This window comes from Oryctolagus cuniculus, chromosome 15 (genome assembly GCF_051225735.1).
Source record: "Oryctolagus cuniculus isolate XC-2025 breed Fujian yellow rabbit chromosome 15, ASM5122573v1, whole genome shotgun sequence".
Taxonomy (NCBI): domain Eukaryota; kingdom Metazoa; phylum Chordata; class Mammalia; order Lagomorpha; family Leporidae; genus Oryctolagus; species Oryctolagus cuniculus.
The window spans coordinates 86,950,890-86,977,162 of NC_142881.1; the positions used below are offsets into that span (position 1 = coordinate 86,950,890).

The following is a 26,273-nucleotide window of genomic DNA, read 5'->3' on the forward strand; positions in this document are numbered from 1 at the left end:
CCAGGGGATCACTCTATGACTGCCACTATGATGAACCACTCGGAAGGAAGTAATAACTGTGAGCAAACAGAAACACAAACAAAGAAACAATCCGTTGTGCTGCACCTAAAAATAAATCTAGGAACACAGAGAGATTCATCAGGGTTTGAAATATTTTGTTGACAAAGCCGCAGGGATAATAGGTGTGTTTAAATGGGCCCTTTCTGGCACAGCTTCACTCGGTGGTGCCAGCATATTGTTTTCTGATCCTCACACGGAGGCAGACAGGGACTGTGCTGGGGCCAAGGAGGAGGCACCTAGTCCCCTTGCCATCGTTTGTGACCTGGAGCCACGACTCGTCCAGGGGAAGCTGACTTCACTCTTTCTGCCACAGGCCAGCAGTCTGGCTCTTGGAAGCGGACAACAATGGGGCGGGGGAGGCCTTTAGCACCATCAGTTCATACACCCTGGACACAACGCCTCTTTTTAAAATATATGCATTTGCGGGCCAGTGCCATGGCTCATTTGGATAATCCTCCGCATGTGGCACTGGCATCCCATATGGGCGCCGGGTTCTAGTCCCAGTTGCTCCTCTTCCAGTCCAGCTCTCTGTTGTGGCCCGGGAGCGCAGTGGAGGATGGCCCAAGTGCTTGGGCCCCTGCACCTGCAGGGGAGACCGGGAGGAGGCACTTGGCTTCTGGCCATGGATCCCCAAAGTGCGCGGGCCGTGGCGGCCATTTGGGGGATGGACCAACAACGGAAGGAAGACCTTTCTCTCTGTCACTCTCTCTCCCTAACTCTGTCAAATAAAAAAAAAATTAAAATGTATGCATTTGTTCAAAGAACTAGAAGGGAGGGACAGCATTTCACAGTTTTTGTTCTAGCAAAGACATGTTGGCTAGGTGTCTGAATGCCATACAACAACAAAACGCATGAGGCCAAAACCTGGGTTCTGTTCAAATTAATGGATCTACTGCGCAATTCCATTTTTAGAACAAACTTGAAATGACAAAATTTTGATGATGGAGAACAGCCCAGTGGTTGCCAGAGTTAGGGTCAGGGGGAAGGTGTCATTATACAGAGGTTGACTGAAAGAGTTCCTTTGCAGTGATGGAGAGTTTGTGTCTTGATTGTGGAGGTCTCAATGCTGATTTACACGTGTGGAGAAACCCCACAGCATCACACACCAGCAGCAGCAACAACAAAAACTGATGAAAACCAAACAAGTGCTACAGTTTAACCAACAGTATTGTACCACTCCCCATTTCCTGACTTTAAAAATACGCTCAGGGATATAAGGTGTTGCTGGGAAAAGTTGCGTGAGGCACACATGCAAATTTTTGCCACTTTTATGGGTTTTAAATTAGCTCAAAATTTTAAAAAGTTTTAGAAATGCAAAACGGAAGTGCACTATTGGTACAAAGGTGAAGATGCTGCTTGGGATGTCCACACCCCTAGTCAGAGTGCCTGGGTCTGAGTGCGAGTTCTACTCCAATTCCAGTTCCTCCCTGATGCACATCCTGAAGGGAGCGGGCGGTGGCTCAAAGCAGCTGGGTCCCTGCCACCCATGTGGCTACCTGGATGGGGTTCCCGGCCCCCAGCTTCAGGCTGGCACAGCCCTGGCTGCTGTGGACATTTGGGGAGTGAAGCAGCTGACGGGAGCTTTTTCTCTGTATGTCTGCCTGTTTCTCTCCTCTCTCTCTCTCTCCCTCCCTCTCTCACAAATAAATAAAATAAATGAATTTAAAAATGTATATACTGTATCTGACAGACCATGAATTGAGCAGAAAGGAAGAAAAAAAACTCCATAAAATTATTCAACAACTCATGGACTCACCTTCAAGCTGGTCAGGAAGGGATCCGATTCTGCCGAGTGTACAAGAGATTTAGAACTAAATCAATCAACGAATCATTGCCCAAGTCTCAGACTGACCACAAGGTGGCACACATGTGGGCCAAGTTTGATCACAGTCCAAAGAAAATGAGTTGAAGCTTGTGGTAGAAATGCAGCCTGGTCATCCGCCTTTAAAAACGACCCAGAGTACAAGATATAATATTCACACTATTCAGGAAACAATCCTGGATTATGCAGCACTGGAGAATCAGGAAACTCTCAACCTGAGTGGGAAAAGACGATTATTAACAGGCACAGACGCCAAGATAACACAGATGTTAAAATGACTTGGTAGAGACAGTGGCACAGCTATTGTGCAAATGGCCCAACAAGCAATAGTAAACACTCTTGAAAAAAATGACAAATCAGAAGGTTAGCAAACAAGAATGTGTAGGAAGAATCAAATAGGAATTTTGGAACTGAAAAAAAAAATAACACACAAAATGTAAAATTCGTTGGATGAAGAAGAGAATAACAACAGAGAGAAAAGAAAAAAAAAAGAGTAGGATGAATAGCTGAACAATTTTGGTGATCTGTGTGACCACAATGAAGAATTCATGTCACAAGAATTCTAGGAATAGAGACAACTGATAAATATAACAGGTTTTTATTTTACAAGATCTATTTATTTATTTGAGAGTTAGAGTTACAGACAGTGAGATGAAGAGTCAGAGAGAAAGGTCTTCCATCCTCTGGTTAATTCCTCTAATGGCCACACTAGCCAGAGCTGTACTGATCTGAAGCCAGGAGCCAGGAGCTTCTTCTGACCCAGCCCCAGCCCTGGCTGTTGTAGAAATTTAGGAAAGTGAACCAGCAGATGGAAAATCTACACTTTTAACATTTAATAGAAGAAAGAGGGCACTAAGAAATATCTCTCTTCAGTAGAGTTCACTGGATGTGAAATTATGGGAACCAAAACCACACTGGAGTGGTTGAGGAATGAATGGGGGATGAATAAATGAGAACATTTTGAGAAGTTCAACGAACGAAGCAGGGAGACATCGCAATAGCTAGAAGGAATTTGTGGCTAGGATTTGTCTTGTACTTAATGGGAGAGCTTGAACACAATTTTAAAAGCCAATGGGAAAATCTAGTTAACAGGATGAAGCTGTGGATGAGAGAGAGTACATATAATTAATGTGTTCCAATGCTCCCAGGGAAGCAGAACTGAACAGAATCTATTATTCAATATGAGCTGTGGCTTTAGCTCCTGCGAGAGACGTCTCCTATATTACAAGGAAATTGAGACACACACACACACACACACACAGAGAGAGAGAGAGAGAGACAGAGAGAGAGACAGAGAGAGAGACAGAGAGAGAGAGAGAGAGAGAGAGAGAATGCAGATGCAAGTCACTGGCAGATCTGGGAAGACAAGCAAATTATACGGAAGCTATAATTTCAATGTGGTTTATTTCTGTGTAATGGATCTGGAATAAAACGACTTGAGCCAGGACTTCGGCTTCTACATGGCAGAGCAGATGTGCCTTCCCGCCCCCCAATGACAACTTGGAGCCCTGGATATCACATAGGGAAAACAGAAGACTCTGGAAGGTGGAGAGATGGAAGCAGACTGGCTGGACCTTGGGCTGTGAGGAACACATGTCAGATGAACCCCCCAGGTTTTCTATTTCTCTCTTATATCCTGGACTCGGAGCTGAAGAAGCACACAACTGGGCAACACCAAGGGGCACAGAGCAGCCCCTCCAGCACAGTCCTATTCTCTGTCTCCAAAGTACTAGGAAACATGCAGTCTTGCAAGACAGAAAACTGGGTAATAACTGTTTCACTACAACAAAAAATGACAGAGAAAGGACCATGGCCCACCCTCACCTGCACCAACAAAAACCAAGAGGCAAGCTTAGACGGTCCACCTTTGTGGCACTCGAGTGAGGCTTGTCTCCAACAAGGGCGCTCACAGAGAAGGGAAGGGTGAAAATCAGCCCTCTCCATCCATAACTGCCAGGGCAGTGTCAGAGGCATCGTGGTGGGAAACCAGACTTTCATGACTACCCATCAGGGGTAATGAGCAACCCCCCTCCCCCTGCCCCACATCGTGGTGTCCGTTAGGACCCAGGGAGGAACTGGAACTTCCATGTCCAAGCAGAAGTAACAAAGAATTCACCAGTTTTGGATATCAATGGAGGCTGAGCAGGGAAATATGGACCTCTACTCCTTATGCAGCAGTAACCAGGCAGCATCTACACCTTTTCCTACCAGAGAAGAGAGGTCAACCACACAGAGGATTTCATAATCCAGGGCATGTTTGTCGCACAGTGGGTTAAGGCGCTGCTAGGGATGTAGCCATTCCATATTAGAGGGCAGGCTTGCGTTCTGCCACCTGCACCTCCAGTCCAGCTTCCTAATGCAGCCTGGCTCAGGATGCAGTGCCTGCATCCCGTATGGGCACCAGTTCATGTCTCAGCTGCTCCACTTCTGACCCAGCTCCCTGCTGATGACCTAGGAAAGCAGTAGAAGATATCCCAGGTGTTTGGGTCCCTACACCCACATGGGAGACCCAGAGGAAGCTCCTGGCTTCTGCCTTCTGATCAGCCCAGCTCCACCCATTGAGGCCATTTGGGGAGTGAACCAGCAGATGGAGGACCTCTCTGTCTGCAACTCTGCCTCTCAAATAAATCTTTCAAAATAAATACTTAAATAAATAAATCTGGTTTCAAGAAATAGCTAAAGTAAGAAAACTGTGTGGTGTATGTAGATGGGTACGTGGATAGACGATGAGAAGAGAATAGGGAACTAAGAAATAAAGCAAAGATGTTCAACTTATTTTGACAAAAGTGAAGAGCAAGTCGACAGCGGAAAGGTAGACTTTTTACACTTGATCTCAGCGAAAAGGCCAAGAAGCGATAAAGGTAAGATTTTTAACAAATAGTCCTGCAGCAACAGGCTACCCAGAGGAAAACAATTAAACTCAACCTAAGTCTCACAGCTTGTTTAAAACGGAGCTCAAAATGAATCACAAACTTAAATATAAAATGACAAAATGTCTAGAAAAATGTAAAGCAGTAAAGAATGAGGTAGGGGCCAGCACCATTTTGCAGGCATCCTATATATGGGCGCCAGGTTCTGTCCCAGGTGCTCCTCTTCCAGTCCAGCTCTCTGCTGTGGCCCGGTAGGGTGTGGAGGATGGCCTAAGTGTTTGGGCCCTGCACCCGCATGGGAGACCGGGAGGAAGCACCTGGCTCCTGGCTTTGGATCGGCGCAGCGCCGGCCATAGTGGCCATTTGGGGAGTGAACCAACAGAAGGAGGATCTTCTCTCTGTCTGTCTCACTCACTGTCTAAAACTCTACCCATCAAATAAATTTAAAAAAATTTAAAAAAAAGAATGAGGTAAATACTTTAAGACATGTATTTACAAACACCACAGATGACAAAGGACTAGTATCTAGAAAATGTAAAAGACTCTCACAACTGAGCAGTAAAATAGCAATCCAGTTAGAAAATACACATTCCACCTAAGAAGTATGCAGTTGGCTAATAAGCCCATGAAAAGATGTTCCATGTCATTACCCATGAGGGAAATGCAAGTACAAACCACCCTGGGACATCAGTATACACTTATCAAATTGCCTCAAATAAAAATCACTTAAAATATGCAATGCTAGCAAGGATGTGGAGAAACTGGATCAACCCTACCTTGCTAATGAGACTATGAAATGGTACAGCTACACAGGCAAGCAGCTTGCTAGTCTCTCAACACTAAATTAATAAATTAAATTAGAATGCCAGAGGTTTTTATCCTTGAAAAAATAATTCCTACATGCATGTAAAATACTTCATGTCTACAGCAGCTTAATTTTTAATAGGCAAGAACTGGAATAAACCCTGATGGACCTTAGTGGGTAATGCCAGACCATCCATCCCACGGAGGTTAATACAAAGAATGGAACTATGGGTACGCACAGTGACCTACAGGAACTATGGGTACGCACACTGGCCTATAGGAACTATGGGTATGCACACTGACCCATAGGAACTATGGGTACACACAGTAACCTATAGAACTATGGGTACGTACAGTGACCTATAGGAACTATGGGTACGCACAGTGACCTATAGGAATCTCCAGAGAACCATGCTGACTGATAAAACCCAGTCCCTGGGGCACCTACTCTGTGTGACTGCACACAAATGACATTCAGGATGTGACTCAGTCATGGAGCTGTGGGACAGACTGGAGCCTGTCAGAGGGAATGGGTGTGGCTCTACGAGGGTGACGTGAAGTCTTGTGAGGTCCAAAACATTCTCTCCCTTGGCTGTGCCCATTGTGGTCTCCTGGCTTTGGAACTGTACTGTAACTCTGCAAGAGGCTGGTTCTGCAGGAGACTGGATACAGGGTCCAGGGACCCTCTCTGTACTGTGTCTCACCCCATTACGTGAATTTATAGATACTGCAAAATAAACAGGAAAGTTTGACTTTAGAATTACTGAGTGAGGGAGAAGAGGCATGCTTCCGCACATTAAAAGTGTGAAAACTTTCTAGCGACAGTAAAGGAAAAGTCAGCCCACAAGTTCTGGTAGGACCCCTGCTGTCTTGGAGATTGGTGATCAGGAATTTAGAATGCGGCAATCTGCTCTGTTGTGCGAGCTTTCATCACCTGTATTGTGCTGTCTGGGTATAGAAACAGAGAAAACAGGTGGTGGGGTTTGTTCAGGACAGGGCCATGACAACAAGGTGCAAGAACAATGAACAATCAAGGACAATTTTTCTCAAATCTCTCCCTGTTCTCTCCATGCTGCTTGGGCTCAGAATCCTGTTGGCATTTCTTATATGAACCGAGAGTGTGCTCAGGGCCACAAGGGTCCTTGGACTCTGCCACACTGCACTGTCTGCCCTCAGTGACCGGAAACTAGCCTGGGCTCAGTCCTCCCACCCTGCACTGTTGCAGGTTCTGTGGTTAAGGATGAAGATGAAGGGGGTCACAGCGACCCGGGTTGCAATGTGGACTTAAGCAGGGAACAGAAAATCTCCTAGTCTCTACTGTCTGATTTCATGGTGTAGTGAGAACTAAATGATAACACACACACACACACACACACACACGCACACAAATGAACACAGAGCCAACCATTATTAGGTCAGCACCCAGTATCTACTGACCCAAAGGGCTTGAATCTGGCCCCAGCCCCACTGCCACACATCCCTCCTGGGTGGCCGTTCCCTGATTCAAGTTTTACAACCAGCATCTGCATAGAACAAAGCCCTGGTTTATAGTGCCTGTGGATCTCCACGGTGTACGTGGCCCATACAATGTACTAAAGTGACCACACAACGTTCTAAAGTGACCACACATATACACACCATAGGCTCTTAGAAGTTGTTAGGAGCAAGTTCCAGCTCTGACACTGGAACTACCCTGGGCCACAGGTTAAGCCCTGCCTTGGCCCTTTCCTAAGAATTCCTTACTAGCCCATGCCCAAGAGGCCACCTGACCATGATCTGTTAGCAAGCTGCCCCCTTTTCTCTCCCAGGGGTGACTCTGGGTAAAGGATGCAGTAGTGTCATCTCTAGACACAAGAGAATGCCAACAATTGTGATGGACAGAGAAACACAACCTCAATTATAGCCAGGGGTCATCTCATTACTTGGATGGCCAACACTGCCCTCTGGGCTCTTTATACCACTTCTGTTTATCTCACAGTTGCTAGGAGCACCTGTCTGCAACTTTACTTCTCATAAGTAAGTTGCCCCAGGTCTTCCCTTTCTACTAAGACCAAAACTTCCAAGAACAACAACTGAAAACGCCGCATAAATCAAAAGCAGCTGGTTGCAAGTTATTTGGGAGCTACTGAAAGATCCAGAGGTTGAGGGCCACAGTCGTGTGTAGAATGGTGTGAGGTGCTTCCCGCTGGCAGTAGCCACTTCAGTCTGCAGCAAGGAGCTGAGAAGCCAGCCAGAGAATGGACCAGAAGCCAAGGGAAGAGCATTACCCAGGCAGAGCTTTCCACATATCACAGAACCAGGGGAACAAAAGGTGGAGTTTGGGCCAATGAAAACATCCAGATCTTTTCAATGGTGATGTTTACTTATTTCAGGGAGCTGGGAGAACTCCCATCCATTGGTTTACTCGCCAAAGGTCCACAGCAGCCAAGGATGAAGCTGGGAACCAGTATCCCCATCCAAGTCTCCCTTGAGAGCTGACAAAAAAGCAATTATTTGAGCCATTATCACTGCCTCCCTGGGTCTGTCTTGATAGGAAGCTGAAGCCAGGAGCCAGAGCCAGCAATCAAAACTAGATACCGTGACATGGGATGTGGGCATCTGAGCCACTAGGCTAACTGCCAGTTTCCAGCATCTGGACCTTGAGGGACCAAAATCCCAGAGAACAGCAGGTCACAGTAAAAACAAGCAGACCAGATGCCAGTTTTCCTACTACAACATTAGGTTAAAAAGACTAAGAGGTAGAGGGGAAGAAAGAATGGGAAAGAGGAGTGCAGGTTTTGGTCATTTTAGTAAGAGGCCAACTTACGGTTCTGAGAATCAGCCATCAGGAGGCGTTGGTAAACGTCGCTGATTTTCACTTGGGATCCCTGGAGGTCCACAGCCTAGGGGTGGAGACGAAGCCAGACTCTTCTAAGAAAGGAAATGCAGACTCGAGCCAGGGCCACCCCGAAAGATTGAGTGATGACCCTCATGCTATTCGCCTGGTCTATGATAGAGTGAATTATCTCTGGGCAATGAGATTATCATTCTGAGCCTTCATGATTTTTTAATACAATGTCCAACTTTCAACAAGATATTACCAGGCATGAAAATAAAATAACCTCGCTGGCATCTAGTCCAGCACATTAAGGAGCTTGTATGCCATCAGTTCATACTCATAACAAGTAAAAACACAGCACAAACTCAAAAAACAGAAAAACTCTTCCTAGCCTGGTCGGAGAAAGGAGCTCACAGGGTAGAACACACCGAACAAAATTATAGACAAAGCAGCAGGGGCAGAGAATCCCAACCCCCATTAGGGGCTCTGGAGAGGAGCGGGACAGGGAAAGTCTCCTCACTCTTCATGAGCTTACTTCCCAGAGTTCTACAGATGTGGGCCATGAACACATGAATGATTTTGAAGATTTATTTATTTACTTATTTGAAAGTCGTGGTTAGAGAGGGAGAGACAGAGAAAGGTCTTCCACCTGCTGGTTCACTCCGCAGATGGCCAGAATGACCAGGTCAGGGCCACGGGTGAAGCCAGGAGCCTCGAACTCCATCCTGGGGTCCCATGTGGGTGCAGCGGCCCAAGTACCAGGGCCAGCCTCCGCTGCTTTCCCAGGGGCACTAGCAGGGAGCTGGATAGGAAGTGGAGCAGCCAAGGCTCCAACCAGAACCCAGAATAGATTAATTTTGTTGCAGGATCCATTCGAGACAGAAATACAAAGCGCAGACTGGTCCCACGCGCAAAAAGGTTATGTAGCACCCAGGAAACAAACACACATTCAGGCCCGAGCCTGGGCTGCCCCACACAGAGAAATGCTCAACAAGAGCGGGCCAAAGAACTGCCTGTGGACAAGAGAAGGAAATGAAAATGGTACCTCCGGTTGAGGTGGTCCGTGCATGCGTCAGAGATAAAGAGAGCGGGAAAGCGCCAAGGTGGATGGCTCTGCGCAGGGAAAAGCACGCACAAGCGGTCCGTGGCTCCGCACGTGCAGCGCTCCGTGGAGAAGAGAGAAAACAGCAGCCTTCATCCGCGCTGGAGGTGGAGCTCCTTCCGGCTGGTGCGCCTTCTGAGGGGCTCCACAATCCTGTTAGGGTGCAAGCATGCATCCATGACCCGGATGTGACAGGTGCATTCTGGGAAGGCAGGTGTCATCACACTGACAGTTAAAGACACAGCCTTCCACTGCAGGAGAGGAAGAGTTCCAGGCCCCTAACCATGACTAGTGACACCTCAGACTTAACCCACTGCACCACAGTGCCGGCCCCAATAGGTTTTAAAAATGGATTCAATGGGGGCCGGTGCTGTGGCATAGCAGGTAAAGCTGCCTCCTGCAGTGTCAGCATCCCATATGGGCACCGGTTTGAGACCCGGTAACTCCACTTCCAACCACCTCTATACTATGACCTGGGAAAGCAGTAGAAGATGACCCAAGTTCTTGGGCTCCTGCACCCACATGGATGACCTGGAAGAAGCTCCTGGCTCCTGGCTTCAGATTGGGGCAGTTCTGGCCATTGCAGCCCTTGGGGAGTGAACCAGGGGATGGAAGGATGGAAAACCTCTCTCTCTCTCTCTCTCTCTCTCTCTCTCTCTCTCTGTGCCTCTCCTTCTCTCCCTCTGTGTAACTGTGACTTTCAAGTAAAATAAATAAATATTTTAAAACAAAATGGATTCAGTGATTGAACCAAAAATTATAACATGCATCTGATGAATTTTTAATGTGGGTTCTTGGGATATGTGGAATATGTAAAAAAACTATGACATAAAAGAGAAGAGAAAGAACCTACCTGATGGCAAGATTTCTCCCTGATAAGGCAAAATTGTAGGAGCCTATGAAAAGTGAAGTGTGTGTTGCAATTCTGAGGGCAGTCAATAACAATCTACAGAAACAGATACTGTATACATCACAACTGATAAATTAAAATGGAATGAAGAGCCATGCACATCACCTGACAGCAAGAAAGGAGAAACTGAAATAAAGGAGTTCGATGTCAAAAACCAGATGATGAAATCCAGCTAAATGAAAAACTATCAGTGAGTATGTTGAATGCAGCTGGCCTAAACACAGCAAGTGAAGGAGAAATTTTCAGAAAGGATTTTATTTCAAATGAGGCCTCCTGATGCTGTCTGTGACAAACATTGAAATACATAAGATTTATTTATTTTATTTGAAAGGCAGAGCTACACAGAGAGAGAAGTAGAGGCAGGGAGAGAAGAGAGGGGAGAGGGGAGAGGGGAGAGGGGAGAGGGGAGAGGGGAGAGGGGACAGGGGAGAGGTCTGCCATCCACTGGTTCACTCCCCAGTTGGCAGCAACGGCCCTTAGAGCTGAGCCCATCCGAAGCCAGGAGCCAGGAGCTTCTTCCAGGTCTCCCATGCAGGTTCAGGGGCCCAAGGACTTCGGACATCTTTTACTGCTTTCCCAGACCAGGAAGCTGGATAGGAAAAGGAGCAGTCAGGACTCAAAGCAGTGCCCATATAGGATGCTGGCATTGCCGGTGGCAGCTTTACCTGCTATTCCACAGCGCTGGCCCCACAATACACTTCTAAATCCATTTGTCAAAGAGGAAGTCTCAAGATAAATTAGAAAAGGATATAACTTTAACAAATTTAAAATGCAGATGTATCAGAGTTTTACAGATGCAACTTAAACATAATTAGAGTAAAATTCATAGCAATAAAAGCATTTATTAGAAGAGAAGAAAGCTATCTATTCAACAATAATTCTTAGTTTAAAAAAATAAAAAAAAACAGCAAAATAAACTAAGCCAGGCATGAGGGAGCAACTAATAATTCAAAGAGTGAAACAGAATAAAATTGAAAACAAAACAAAAAACCAGTGAACACAAAAACTGCGTCTGAAAACTGATATATCTTTATTGAGATGGTAAAGAAAAAAGAGAGAAGACAAATTATGGAGGTGCCACACACACATCAGAAGGATAATAAGTGGGGCCAGTGCTGTGGTGTAGCAGGTAAAGCTGCCTGCAACACGGCATCCCATATAGGTGATGGTTTGGGTCCCAGCTGCTCCTCTTCACACCCAGCTCTCTGCTATGGCCTGGGAAAGCAGTGGAAGATGGCCCAAGTGCTTGCACCTCTGCACCCACGTGGGAGACCCAGAGGAAGCTCCTGGCTCAAGCCTGGTCCAGCCCTGGCCGTTGTGGCCATCAGGTGAGTAAACCAGCAGATGGAAGATCTCTCTGTAACTCTGACTTGCTAATAAATAAATAAATATTTTTAAGAAGAGCTAGTAAGCTAAAATTCTGCGGAGCTTTATGTACTCAACACTTTATCTGAAATCATGCATTTCCCTAAAAGCTATAAACTATAAGTTCAAACAAGATGAAATAAATCAATGATTCTTATAAACTCTTCAAAAGCAAGGCAGAGAGGAAAACGTCCTCAGTATGATAAAACACATCTACCAATATAACCTACAACCATTATTATATGTAACAATGCAAGAGTCAATGCTTTCTTAAGATTAGGATAAATAAAAATTCCATTCTCAATACTCCTAGTCAACATGATACTGCAAGCTTCAGCAATGCAATAGGTAAGAAACAGAAATTATTTTTAAAAAATAGACTAGTAATGAATGATAAAATTGTCCATATGTTTATTGGCAACATGACTGCCTGCATAGATATTATTGGGCAATAAAAAACAAAACAAACATTCAGAACTTCTAAAAACAGTAAAGTAAAGCCGGCGCCACGGCTCAGTAGGCTAATCCTCTGCCTTGCGGCGCCGGCACACTGGGTTCTAGTCCCGGTTGGGGCTCCGGATTCTGTTCCGGTTGCCCCTCTTCCAGGCCAGCTCTCTGCTGTGGCCAGGGAGTGCAGTGGAGGATGGCCCAAGTGCTTGGGCCCTGCACCCCATGGGAGACCAGGAGAAGCACCTGGATCCTGCCTTTGGATCAGTGCGGTGCGCCAGCCGCAGCACGCCGGCCATGGCGGCCATTGGAGGGTGAACCAATGGCAAAGGAAACCTTTCTCTCTGTCTTTCTCACTGTCCACTCTGCCTGTCAAAAACAAAACAAAACAAAACAAAACAAAACAAAACAAAACAAAACAGTAAAGTAAGCAAGGTTGTAAAACACAATACAGAAAAACAAACTGTTTTCTACATAAAATTAGAAGTTAAAACAAGCCAAAAAACATTCACAATAGTGCCAATGAAAATTGTCTAAACAAAGGTCAAGGGTGCTGAAAACTACAAAGTGCTGATGCAAGGAAAACAGGACACTCGTCTCTGGCAACCAACCTCAAATGGTTACATGTCATATAGTTTCACTCACATGGCACCCCTCAAAAGGCAACCTTACAGTGTCGGGAAACATTATCAGTAGCTGGAGGTTGTGTCTGAGTGGGAGGTACAAGTATACAGAGACAGAGTGAGGGAGTTTTGGGGTGCTGGAATTCTGTAGGCTGGTTATGGTGGTAGCCACATAAAGCCATACGTGCATTACAGTTCATAGATTTGACAGTAATAAAGACCCATCTGACACTGGCAGAAAGACAGAAAATCAATGGAGCAAGATAGAGAGTCCAAAATAACACCCATGAATCTAGTTTACTGACCTTTGACAAAGGAGCAGAGGCAACTCAGTGAACAAAGGAATGGCTCTCCATTAAAGGGTGCAGAAATAACCTGGATACACACACACACACACACACACACAGACGAATCTTGATGTAGACTTTACACTTTTCACAAACACTAAGTAGAAATGGATCATAAACCTAAACCTAACACAAAGCTACAAAATTCCTGGAAGATAGCACAGGAGAAATTCTAGGGAGCTGTGAGTTTTTGGTGATGCCTTTTTTAGCTATAACACGTAAGCACAATCCATGGAAGAAAAATGGATAAGCTGGATTTCATTAAAACAATTTCTGCTCTGTGAAAGACCTGTTAAGAGGATGGAAAGATGAGCCATAAAGTGAGAGAAAACATCCAAAAGCTAATAGTCAGAGCATACAGAGGACTCTTAAAACTCACAAAGCAAACGATTAAAGTGGAAAAGATCTGAAGATAACATTCACCAAAGACATACAGGGGACAAGTGAGCATTTAAAAAATACTCAGGAAAGTATAGATAATTTCAGATTAAAATAACAAAAGCAACACCTGATAAAACAAATCTGTTAAAAATCTGTTAGCTAAAATCCAAAGCTCTGACAACATCAAATGCTGATGAGGATGTGGAGCAACAGGAACTGCACTCATGGACATTGGGAATGTAAAATGGTTTGGACATTTTGAAGACAGTCTGACAACTTCTTACAGAGAAGAACATAGTCTTATCATACAATCCATCAATCACCAAATGAATTTACCCAAATGAACTGAAAACTAATGTTCCACTCAAATCTGCACATCAATGTTTATAGCAGCTTGGTTCATAACTGTCAAATTTTGGAATCAACTAAGACATTCTTCAATAGGTAAACTGATGTATCTATAAAATGGATGTTATTCATACTAAACACATATGAACTATCAAACCAAAAAAACATAGAGGAAGCTTAAATGCAAATTACTAAGTAGAGTTTTTTTTTTAAAGAGTTAAAAAATAGGCTTTATTTTGGTGCTAAGAATTTAAAAATGCATGCATAGCTTTTCTACAATATGCATTTTCAATGAATTTTTGAATATCTCCTCCTATTATTTCAACTATGAATGTAGTAATTAGGCAAAACTATAGAGACAATGAAAAGATAAATAGTTGCTAGGGAATGAGGAGGAGGAGGCAGAGATGGATGGATGGAGCACAGGGGATTTTTAAGGCATGACATGATGGGGCTGGAGCTGTGGTGTAGTGGGTAAAGCTGCCACATGCAGTACCAGCATCCATATGGTTTGAGTCCTGGCTGCTCCACTTCTGATTCAGCTCTCTGCTATGGCCTGGGAAAGCAATGGAAGATGGCCCAAATCCTTGGGCCCCTGCACCTGCCTGGGAGACCTGGAAGAATCTCCTGGATCCTGGCTTCGGATCAGCACAGCTCCAGCTGCTGCAGCCAATTAGGGAGTGAGCCAGCGGATGGAAGATCTCTCTCTCTCTCTCTCTCTCTGTCTCTCTTTCTTTCTCTTTCCCTCCCTCCCTCCTTCTCTCTCTGTGTAATTCCCTCCTTCTCTCTCTGTGTAATTCCAACTTACAAATAAATAAATAAATCTTTTTTTTAAAAAGAGGCATGAAATGCTCTGTATGATATCACTATGATGGCAGGTATAGAATATTGGCATTTGCTGAAATCCATAAAACTGTATAACACACAGTGAGTCCTTTGGGAAGTATGAAATTTAATTGATGATGATACACCGATATTGATTCATCAATATAACAAATGCACATTAACGTGAGGTGTTAGCCGTGTGCAGGGTTTAGAAAACAATGATGGAAACATTCTACTTTTTGCTCTGTCTGTGAAGCAAAGCTGCTCTGGAAAGTAGCCCATTAATTTAAAAAGGGATAGAACTGTACACTGTCAGACAAAAATCTATTCTACTGTATTGATGATTTCAAAAACACACTGAAAATAAAAGCAATCTGTGTGGGCAACAGGACAAAGTTTATGTGTACTTATGGGCACGTGCACTCACGCATCATTAAACAGATATGGACTCTTTATGACATACTAGCATAAACACTTGGGGCTGGTGTTGTAGCCTAACAGGCTCAACCACCACATGTTGACACCAGCATCCCATATTGGAGTGCTCATTAAGTCCCAGCTGCTCTGATTCCGATCCAGCTTCCTGCTAAGGCACCTGGGAAGGCAGTGGTGATCACCCCAATGCCACCCACATGGGAGACCTGGAAGGAGTTCCTGGTTCCTGGCTTCAACTTGGCCAAGACCCGGCTGTTGTAGCCATTTTGGTGGTGAACCAGTGCATGGAAGATCTCTCTCTCTCTCTCCCTCTGTCTGTCCCCACCCGCCCCGGTCACTCTGCCTTCCAAATAACTACAATAACAAATCTTTTAAAAATAATAAAGTAAAACATTCACTCTCCAAGAGGTCACCTTTCTTTCTTCTCCTGTCACTCAGTGTCACTTAATCTCCATCTCCTGTGACTCCACTCCTGTTGGAGTATTTTTCCTTCCCCCACAGCCAGCTGGGTTTCCTGGTTGATCATTTTCTCCACTCTCTTGCCTCTCTTGTCCCTATTTGCACATCATCTGACAAGTGTGCAGCCATTCAGCTGTCTTCCTGCTGCACCATCACACACAAGCATAAGCAGGTCCTTGGGGGATGGTCACTCATTCTCTAGTTTCAAGGAGTTGAAGGCACTACTCAATATCGGTGCTATATCTTCGTGGGAGATCTCCACGGCCATGACTTTCAACCTTCTCCAGTTTTCTTAAATATCTGTCCCTACCACCTGCTTGTTCTCAACAGTTGAGACTTAACCACTAATGAAATAGGAGGTGTTGTGGGAGAGCTACCAGAACTTGCCCTTGCTCTGCCTGCAGACAACGTAGCTCCACCTGGCATCATTGTTCTCTGCTGGGATTCTTCTCTTCAGGCCTGCTCCGGCTCCCTCAGGACCTCATCCTACCCACTGCTTCTCTCCTTGTTATCACTTTATCACTTTTAGAGTATTTCTCTCTGCCAGTTTCTCCCATACAGCATTTACACGTCATCAATCTTTCTCAATTTGGTGGAGGGGCTGGGGAGACTCCTCTTCAAATAAACACTGGAGTTCTCTGCTTTCCTCCCTTACGGGTGGTTATCTGCTAGTATTATCTCTGGATTCTTGCTTTCTATGTCCTTCTCCACCCGTGTCATCTGATGCTTTTTCATGTCTCCATAAGTCACATTCCAAAAAGGAATGAATGAACTATTCGACGAAAACTCTAATGAGCTCTTTCTTTTCCATGTTTGAGTTTTATCTTCTCAGCACTTAAAATCTCCATTCCATTGGCTCCTGTGACTTCGTATTCATGTTCCAGTTTTCATTCCTTTCTTGGTTGTGCCTCCGCAGACTCCACTGTCAGCTCCTATTGTTTCACCCTTCATTGCAGCATTGGTCTTCCTACTCTATACAGTCTCTGAGCAGCTTGTTCACTCCTGAAGACCCAATTAAGAATCGCTAACTCCAGGGTAAGTCTCTCTCCTGAATTTCAGTTTTAGAACCAACTTCCTCCCAGTCTCCTGTACTTACATTTTCAAAAATGTCTTATAATAAAAATATGAATGCTTCTCTGCTATTCTTCTCCAACAGTTTCTGTTTTAATTATCTATGCAGTTATCCAAGCCAGAACCCAGGAGCCACCTCCATTTCACACTCTGCCAGTTAGTAAACTCTTTTTTCCACCCAACTCCCTGGAACACTACACTACTCTCCAATGTCAGTCACAACCTACATCTCATGCGGTTAGGATTCTCACCCCTTGACTCTCTCTTGGCTTCAGTATTCACTGCCCCTTGCAGGATTTTCCACACAGTAATCATGATTATTTGTCTTGCCCAGGGGTCCCACCATACCTCTCCGCTCCTCTAAATACATTCATCGCTCCTTTTGTGTTTGAGCCAAAATTCTATCTCCATGCCAGAGCTGAGGGTCTCCCCCAACTGGACCCCCTGACAACTCTGACTCAGTGCTCAGCACCTCCCATTCCCTCTCTGTTCCCCAGCAAAGCTGAACTAGGAACCGCAGCAGAGCTGCAGAACTGGCTGTTCATTCCACCGCCTCTCAGCCTTGAGAAGGGCGCCCCAACCTCCCCGAGTGCTCTTGAACTCTATCTGGAAAGCATGCTCGCTTCTGTCTACGCTTTCATGCACAGTTCGGATACCACCTGCACTTTTTTTCAGTTGAGGGCTGCTTCAACACTGTGCTTACTCTTCTCTCACAGCCCTTGTCACACTATGCTGTAATGGCTGGTCCCTTGTCTGCTCTCACATTAGTGGAACTTCTTCAGGGCCACTTTAAAATGTTGTCTTATTGATCTCTGTGTTCCTGTTTACCCCAGTAGACAAGCAAGAAACTGACTGAAGAAGGAAGCTATACAATCATGAAGGAAGGAAGGGCAGAGGGGAGAGGAGGAAGCTTTGCATATTGCAAATATCTTTCCTGTAGGTTACCTGTTCAATTTGCTTATGTTAATTAAAAATTTAAAATCCACCTTTTCTTTTTCGTTCACATTTTTTTTCTTGAAGTACTTATGAATTCTCCAATATCAAAGTCATAAGAATTGGCTGTATTTCGTGCTAAATATGTTAAAAGTTACATTTCACATTCACAGATCTTTAATTCCGTGGAACTGATTTCTTTTTATAGTATGAACATGGGGTCCAATATTTATTTTTCATATGAATAAAGCATTTCTCCAGAAACTTTCATGGAATAATCCTCTCTTCCCAACTGTGATGGCAATGCTGTCTCATATCACTTTTTCACTCATTCAACGTGTTTTAACTCTCTATCACATAGTCAACTCTGTTCTAAGAATTGTTTATATGTCAATGATAAAATACTATTCTTGAATCTCACTTTGGGTCTCCATTGTGTTCCTCTATTTATGTTGATATCTCTGTGACTAACAAACTCAAACCTACAAATGCCATGTTTACTTGGTCATGGTATCAAAAAACTCAATGCGGGCATTTGGACTAGCAGATAAGATACTTATCACAACACCCACATCCCAAGTCTAAAGCACGTGGGTTCAAGTCCTAGCTCCAGCTCCTGATTCAAGCTTCCTGCTAACAAGGATCCTAGCAAGGCAAAGGTGGTGGTTAACATTGGCTTCTGGCCCATGTGGGAGACCTGGACTGAGTTCCTGGCTGGGGTCATTGCAGTCATTTGGGGAGTAAACCAGCAGATGGGAGCTTCCTCCCACCTCTCAAATAACTAAATATTTTTAAAAAGAAGTTATCCTCCCCTTAATCCTCTTTTTTCAAATTATTCTGACTATCCTTTACCATTTTATCATTCACATATATGAGTCAATTTGTTAATTTTTATAACAAACTTGTGTCTTTGTTTGCATTCTCTGAAAGGACAGCCTGACAGAAGGTTTCTTGGAAGAGAGTTTTTTATTTTTCAAAAAAAATGAGCAAAGCAGCAACCAAGGTAGGGCAGGGGAGGGGTCCCCACTGCAGACAAGAGAAGGGACAAAGGCAGTGTCACTGGCCAGCATACAAGGAAGTTTAGATAGGGGACAAGGCATCAATATTAACCACTGTGGTGTGTAAAATTTTCTTTTTAAGAATATCTAGATATTCAAACCATGTAGATTTTACACATTGTGGTCACTGTCATGGGAGAACAAGACAGAATTAGGGATGGGTAGGTAAAAAGGACTAAAAGGATTTGTACTGGATGGTTGAATGGTGAAATTCTATTAAGGCACATGTCTATACCTGGGATTCAATAAAAGATCAATATAAATAAACACACAGTACTAATCAATAAATACGCACTCTCATCCCCAAACACACACTTATCCTTTAAAAACATTGACTCACTAACACAGAAGAGGCCTTGTGAACAGCTGAGGTCTATAATTTAGGTGATTTTAGTTGAGCTTTTTCAACTCCCTTCTAATGAGTCAGTGTTCAGCCACTGTTCAGCGGTAGCTTTTAATTGCAAACTTTGAGACACTCTAAATTATGGGTAGGTGAAGCCAAATGCACTAAAATCCAGTAAGTGCTGATGGGCTTGATTTCCCCCACCCCCCAGAGTGGACTTATTTTCAACCTCCGCTCTCACATGCATTTGCATCACCAAAAAGAATAATTTCACGTTCTAATTTATTTATGTTCAATGCCACAGGCACATTTTTGTTACGACTTCCTTGATAGCCATGCTGTCTCAGGAGTAGTATTTTTCTATGCCATCCATTTTGCAAAGAGAATAAAATTTATGTTCATGGTTGATCCATTTCACCTTATTTCCTGATCATCCAAAAGCATTGTTACATTACTCCAGATAAACTCTGGGTCGTGAACCAAGGTTCAATCAAGAGAATACGACTGACGCATGCAGAATACATTCCCCACTGCAAGTTTCAAATTAGAAATCAATAACATCCAAACACATAGAAAATCCCCCAATATTGGCCAAGTTAGTAATAACCTTTTAAATAACCCAGTCCAGAAGACAATCTAAACGTATTTCAAACTGAGGAATGATGAAAACATAAAACATCTAAATGTGTGGGTTGTAGCTAGAGAAGTTCTTTGAAGGAATTAAACGCCTTCAAACAATTTTATCAGAAGTAATACATTAACAAAGAAGGAAGAACTGAAGCCACTTGTCTTTGCTTTCACCTTAAGAAGAAGGCACTGTGACACAGCAGGTAAAGCCACCACCTGCAGTTCCGGTTCTAGTCCCAGCTGCTCTGCTTCCCATCCAGGTCCCTACTAATGCCTCTGGGAAAGCGGTAAAGGATGGCCCAAGTCCTGTGGGCCCCTGCACCCACGTGCGAGACCTGGAAGAAGCTCTTGGCTCCTGACTTCTAATCAGTCCAGCTCCAGCTGTTGGGGCCTTTTGGAGAGTGAACCAGTGGATGGAAGACAGACCTCTCTCTCTCTGCCTCTGCATCTCTAACTCTGCCTTTCAAATAAATAACTCTTAAAAGGGGGGGCACTGTGGCTCAGTGACGAAGATGCTGCTTGAGACACCCACACCCACAGTCACAGTGCCTGGGTTCAAGTCCATGTTTTGCTTCCGACTACCTGTTCCTGCTAATGTGCATCCTGGGAGGCAGCAGTTGAAGGCTGAAGTGCTTGGTCCCCTGCCACCCACACAGGAAGCCTGGATGGAGGTCTGGGCTCCTGGCTTTGTCTTGACCCAGTCCAGGCTGTTGCAAGAATTTAGGGAGTAAACCAGTGTCTCTCTTTCTCACTCACTCTCACTCTTTCAACTAAATAAAAATTTCATTAAAAAATTTCAAAGAATGTTTTAAAATCCACATATCTATTGAAAATTTAATTCATGGTAATAAAGTGCTTTTTTTTTTGTGGAAGCACACAGAAAATTCCAGGCCCAGATGAATTCATAACAATTCATTGAACTTTAACAGAGGAAAACACAAATCCTACACAATCCTTCCAGAATTAAAAAGAAGGATTCTACACAAACATTTTAAGAATAAAAAAAGGGAACTATTCCTAACATAGTTTATGAAACAGACAAAATGCTGATATGATCTCATAAAGATTTTTTTAAGAGAAAAACACTCACAAATCAATATCCCTCATGAACATGGAAATAAAACCCTTAATAAAATATTACTGAATATTTCTCAGCAATGTATAAAAAGGATGATAAATCATGACCAAATACAATTTATCTCAGGAATCAAGATTACATTAATATTTGAATACTGGGCATTTGGGAGCCACATCCTGGCACAGTGGATTAAGCCACCGCCTGTGATGCCAGCATCTCATACAGGCATAGGTTTGAGTCCCTGCTCCTCCACTTCTGATGCAGCTCTCTGCTAATGGGCCTGGGCAAGTAGCAAAAATGGTCCAAATTCTTGGGTCCCTACCATCCATGTGGGAGACCAGGATGCATTCTAGGCTCTTAACTTTAGCCCCAGCCTTCACAGCTGTTTGGAGAGTGAACCAGGGGATGGAACATCTTTGTCTCTCCCTTTGTCCTTTTCCCTCTCTTTGCCTCTGTAATGCTGCTTCCTAAATAAATAAATTGTTCTTAAAAATCAAGCAAGGTAACACCCCACATCAACAGAATGAAAGATAAAAGCATCATCTTGGTTAAAGCAGAAAGCATTTGATTAACCTTACAACCTCTTTATGCCAATAGTCTCATGGTTCTCAGTTTCCGGGGAAACACAAGAAAAATCCCTTATTCTGTAAAAGGACATTTGTAAAACACAGAAACAAAAACGCTATAGTTAACATCATGCTTAATGGCGAAATAGTGAAGGCTTTTCCACTAACAGCAAGAAGAAGGTAAACCTATCTACTCTCCTAATTTGTAATGAACAGTGTATTAGTGAAAAAAAGAGGGCTTGAGGAGAAGGAAGGGAGAGAAAACATGAACCTGTTAAGTGTTACAGTTTGTTGATAAGGATTGTGTATGTAGAAACCCTGATGGAATCTGCCAAAAATTATCAGAAATAAAATACATATTTAGTAGGTTCACAGGAGGCAATGCTAATCTACAGGAACCAAGTATATTTCCAACGTTAACAAGGAAGAACTGGCAAGTGAAATGCAGAAAACAATAATGCTATCCACAATCTACCAGAAAATGCCTAAGATGAACAAATAACATGCAAGACTTATGCATTGAAAACCACAAAAATATTCCTTTTAGTGGCTGTTATAGGAATTACAGAAAACATCTTCCAAAGGAAAAGTTCATATTATACTACTTTACCATGAGTATAAGAACCTTGCCACGGGAGTTTCATTTGTCCTCGTACTTCTCACTGTATTACTGCATGAGAAGTTGCAACTCTTATAGAAATTCAGAGAAGAAAAATTACATAGGCTTTTATATTTCCCCTATGTTGCATTACTTCCTGGGCTTTTCATTTTTTCCTGTTAATCTGAATCTCCATGTGTTGCCAATTCCTTGCAGTCAGAAGCAAAATCTTTAGCTTTTTGTAGTAAAGAAATGTGGAGACAGATCCTCTCAATTTGTTTTCCCTAAAATACTGTTATACCCTTCTTATTTTGAAGAATAGCTTCTCTGGATATCATTGTGTGTGCACATGTGTAGAAACGTTTGTGTATGTACATGTAGAAACACATGTGCGTGTTTCCCAGCACTTCTTTAGAGATGATATTTTACCATCTTACAGCCTCTTTGCAGGCAAGAAATATGAAGGGGTATCGACAACCATTAGCATTTTGGCGGCTTTAAACATTCTCTTGGTGCATTTTTTGACAGATATTTTAATTTATTTATTTACTTATTTTTATTAATGTATTTATTTTTTTGACAGGCAGAGGTAGACAGTGAGAGAGAGAGAAAGCATGTTTTTTTTTGACAGAGATTTTTTAAACACATGGTAGACACTTTGCCACTTTCCCTGTCTTCATGTATTTCCTCTGAATAAAGACCTTCATTGATACAACTGGAATGCAATCCTTCCATCCAAAATTTATAATGGTTACACAGTAAATTCTAACAGCAGTTCCATACTGAAAAGCAATTATTTGAGCAGTGACTGCTGCCTCCCTGGGTCTGTCTTGAAAGGAAGCTGAAGCCAGGAGCCAGAGCCAGCAATCAAAACTAGATACCGTGACGTGGGATGTGGGCATCTGAGCTACTAGGCTAACTGCCAGTTTCCAGCATCTGGACCTTGAGGGACCAAAATCCCGGAGAACAGCAGGTCACAGTAAAACACAAGCAGACCAGATGCCAGTTTTCCTACTACAACATTAGGTTAAAAAGACTAAGAGGTAGAGGGGAAGAAAGAATGGGAAAGAGGAGTGCAGGTTTTGGTCATTTTAGTAAGAGGCCAACTTACGGTTCTGAGAATCAGCCATCAGGAGGCGTTGGTAAACGTCGCTGATTTTCACTTGGGATCCCTGGAGGTCCACAGCCTAGGGGTGGAGACGAAGCCAGACTCTTCTAAGAAAGGAAATGCAGACTCGAGCCAGGGCCACCCCGAAAGATTGAGTGATGACCCTCATGCTATTCGCCTGGTCTATGATAGAGTGAATTATCTCTGGGCAATGAGATTATCATTCTGAGCCTTCATGATTTTTTAATACAATGTCCAACTTTCAACAAGATATTACCAGGCATGAAAATAAAATAACCTCGCTGGCATCTAGTCCAGCACATTAAGGAGCTTGTAGGTCATCAGTACATACACATAACAAGTAAAAAACACAGCACAAACTCAAAATAAAAACATAAATTCTTCCTAGCCTGGTCGGAGAAAGGAGCTCACAGGGTAGAACACACCGAACAAAATTCTAGACAAAGCAGCAGGGGCAGAGAATCCCAACTGTGGGGAGCAACTCGGACTACACTAAGTTACTCGAATTAAGACTTATTCTATGCATCTGCTCTCCCACAATATGGCGCTGAGAAGGGAGTAAACAGCTTCTACACAGCTGCCTCTCGCCAATTTGATTGAGCTGCAGGAGCTGTTCTTGCTCCTGATTGGAGGAGAGCAGCGTACTCGGCGTGTGGGTAGCAGAGTTGGGATTGGAGGAAGAGGACTATAAAGGAGGAGAGAGACAACATGCACCAGGAACATCTATCTGAAGGAACACCTGTGCTGCCCCCGAGAGAGCCCGCCAGCGGTGTGCCGCTCCCCCGCGGAAGTGGGGAAAGTGGCAGGGGGGCCCGCCCCTCCACGGAGGTGGAGGGACGGCAGCCAACCCGGGAAGAACCAGCAGCAAACCCGGGGAGGGCCGAGCAGACAAAACAACAGCACAGGGTCCTGTGTCGTTCCTCCACGAAGAGGGGGAGCGACACCCAACCCCCATTAGGGGCTCTGGACAGGAGCAGGACAGGAAAAGTCTCCTCACTCTTCATGAGCTTACTTCCCAGAGTTCTACAGATGTGGGCCATGAACACATTAATGATTTTGAAGATTTATTTATTTACTTATTTGAAAGTCGTGGTTAGAGAGGGAGAGACAGAGAATGGTCTTCCACCTGCTGGTTTACTCCCCAGATGGCCAGAATGTCCAGGTCAGGGCCACGGGTGAAGCCAGGAGCCTCGAACTCCATCCTGGGGTCCCATGTGGGTGCAGCAGCCCAGGTACCGGGGCCAGCCTCTGCTGCTTTCCCAGGGGCACTAGCCTTTGCCCCAACATCAACTATGGCAAGACACATGGTGGCCTACACCACCAACCTGCTCCTCCCTTTGGTGCCCCAGATCGTGCCGTCAGCCAATTCTGGGAGGCCCAGGACCTCCAATCATGCAGAAGAGCCAACACCAGAACAAGTGAGTGTGGGGTGTGGAGGGTGAAGCAGGAGGCGAGGGGATGGAGCAGCAGGCAGATCTAGAGCACAAGTTGAACCCCCTCCACTCTCCTCCTTCCAGGCCTCATCCCACAGGATGCTTAAATACAAAAAAAATGGGACTATTCCAAAGGAGATAGGAGCTGACTCAAAGAGCTCCTACTGGCCAGAAGTGAAACCGTAAGAGCAATAAAGTGAATATGTTAGGATTGGGTTATAATTCGAAGATAAAATATTCATGAACCTGTATTAATATAAATTAAGACTCAATAACTAAGTGACCAGGAGAGTTGATATAAAGCTCCCTTAGAGAAGAATTCCAGATCACCTGGTAGATGCTTCCAACTCCAGGAAGTGAAAATTAATATCCCCTCAATCCTGAGTGTGGGCAGTGCCTAATGACTTGCTTCCATAGAGTAGAATATTTGTTTCCACAAATACAAAAATGTAAATTCACTTTGGAGAAACCTGCCAGGCACGACCTTGGCCAGGAGAACAAGATTAACGTCACCAGTTGTGGGTAACGTGCATGGCATACAAACATGTCTTCATGGAGAGAACAGCTCTCCTTTGCAGTCTTCTTCCCCTAAACCCGCGAATCCAATCTAACCAGGAAACACACACACCAGCAAAAGACAACTTAAGGGACCTTACAAAATATGATTCAAGATTGCCAAGGTCATGAAAAGCAAAGAAAGAGGAGCCACAGGAGAAATAATGGCACACAAAGACCAAATACATAATGTGCTGTCCTGGATGGGATCATTTTAACTGGGCAGAAGTAGAGAAATCCATATAAACTATGGCATTCAGTTAATAATCCGACACCAATGTTGGATTTTAGCCAAAGGCAAATGTACCACAGCAATGTAAAAACATTAACAACAGAGGAAAGTAGAAACTTGGTACTATCTGTGTAATTTTCAACAAATATAAATTATTATAGAATAAAATCTTTACTTAAACAAATCATGGCAGAAAGACAGACTCTTTGATTAATACTTCTGTAAAAAGTGTTTATCTTACGGGTTCAATGGCAATCTCCAAAATAAATTCCAAATGGATAAAAGACACACATGTGAAAATCAATACTGTATAATTTCTAAAATAAATTCTATGACCTGGCATTAAAGATGATGTTTTTTAAGAGTGTACAAATAGAACAACCCCTAAAAGGAATAACTTAGCAAGTTAATTATATTAGTATTAGAATCTTCTCACAATAAAGATGCTATAAATAAAATTAAATGAAAGCCACGGGGTAGAAGAAAAGTTTAGCACACAGGTAACATATAAATGTAAGATGAATAGAATGCAGTCTTTAAAAAGAACAAAAATCTGTATAGGATATGTGTCAAAGAAGCCCAAATAGAAATAAGCTTATGAAAACATGCTTGGCCTCCTCTGTAATCAGAAAAATCCAAATTAATATAGTCACCAGATAGCATGTGATATCCATCAGATTTTCAAAAATGAAAAGTGTGAAATCAAGCATTCATAACATTGATAGACAATGTGTACTCTCAGACACAGCTACTGACAATGTAAATTTGCAAAACCACATTAGAGAGTAATTTGCAAATGTCTAATAAAATTAAGCAGGCCCATACCAATGAGCCAGCAATTCCAGTTCAAGGTATGTACCCAAAGGAACACATCCATCTGCTCACAAGATATATACCATAATGCCCACTGCAGGGCTGTCAATGCTAGCATGCTGGCAACATTCTGAAACAACCCAAATGTCTGCAGGCAGTCAGCAAGGCACAGGATGGGTGCAAAGTTAACATATATCTCATGATATGGAATCTAAATAAGT

At 43.6% G+C, this 26,273-nt stretch overlaps 1 long non-coding RNA gene across 1 annotated transcript; it reads right to left on the bottom strand.

The window, feature by feature from the left end:
- Positions 1–8,162: 8,162 nt before the first annotated feature.
- On the bottom strand, positions 8,163–24,141 carry LOC149122153 (uncharacterized). Its single transcript, XR_016221375.1, has 3 exons — positions 23,002–24,141; positions 9,420–9,629; positions 8,163–8,438 (listed from the first exon to the last, which is right to left on the bottom strand). It is a non-coding gene; the product is annotated as an uncharacterized LOC149122153 (long non-coding RNA).
- Between the last annotated feature and the right edge of the window lie 2,132 nt (positions 24,142–26,273).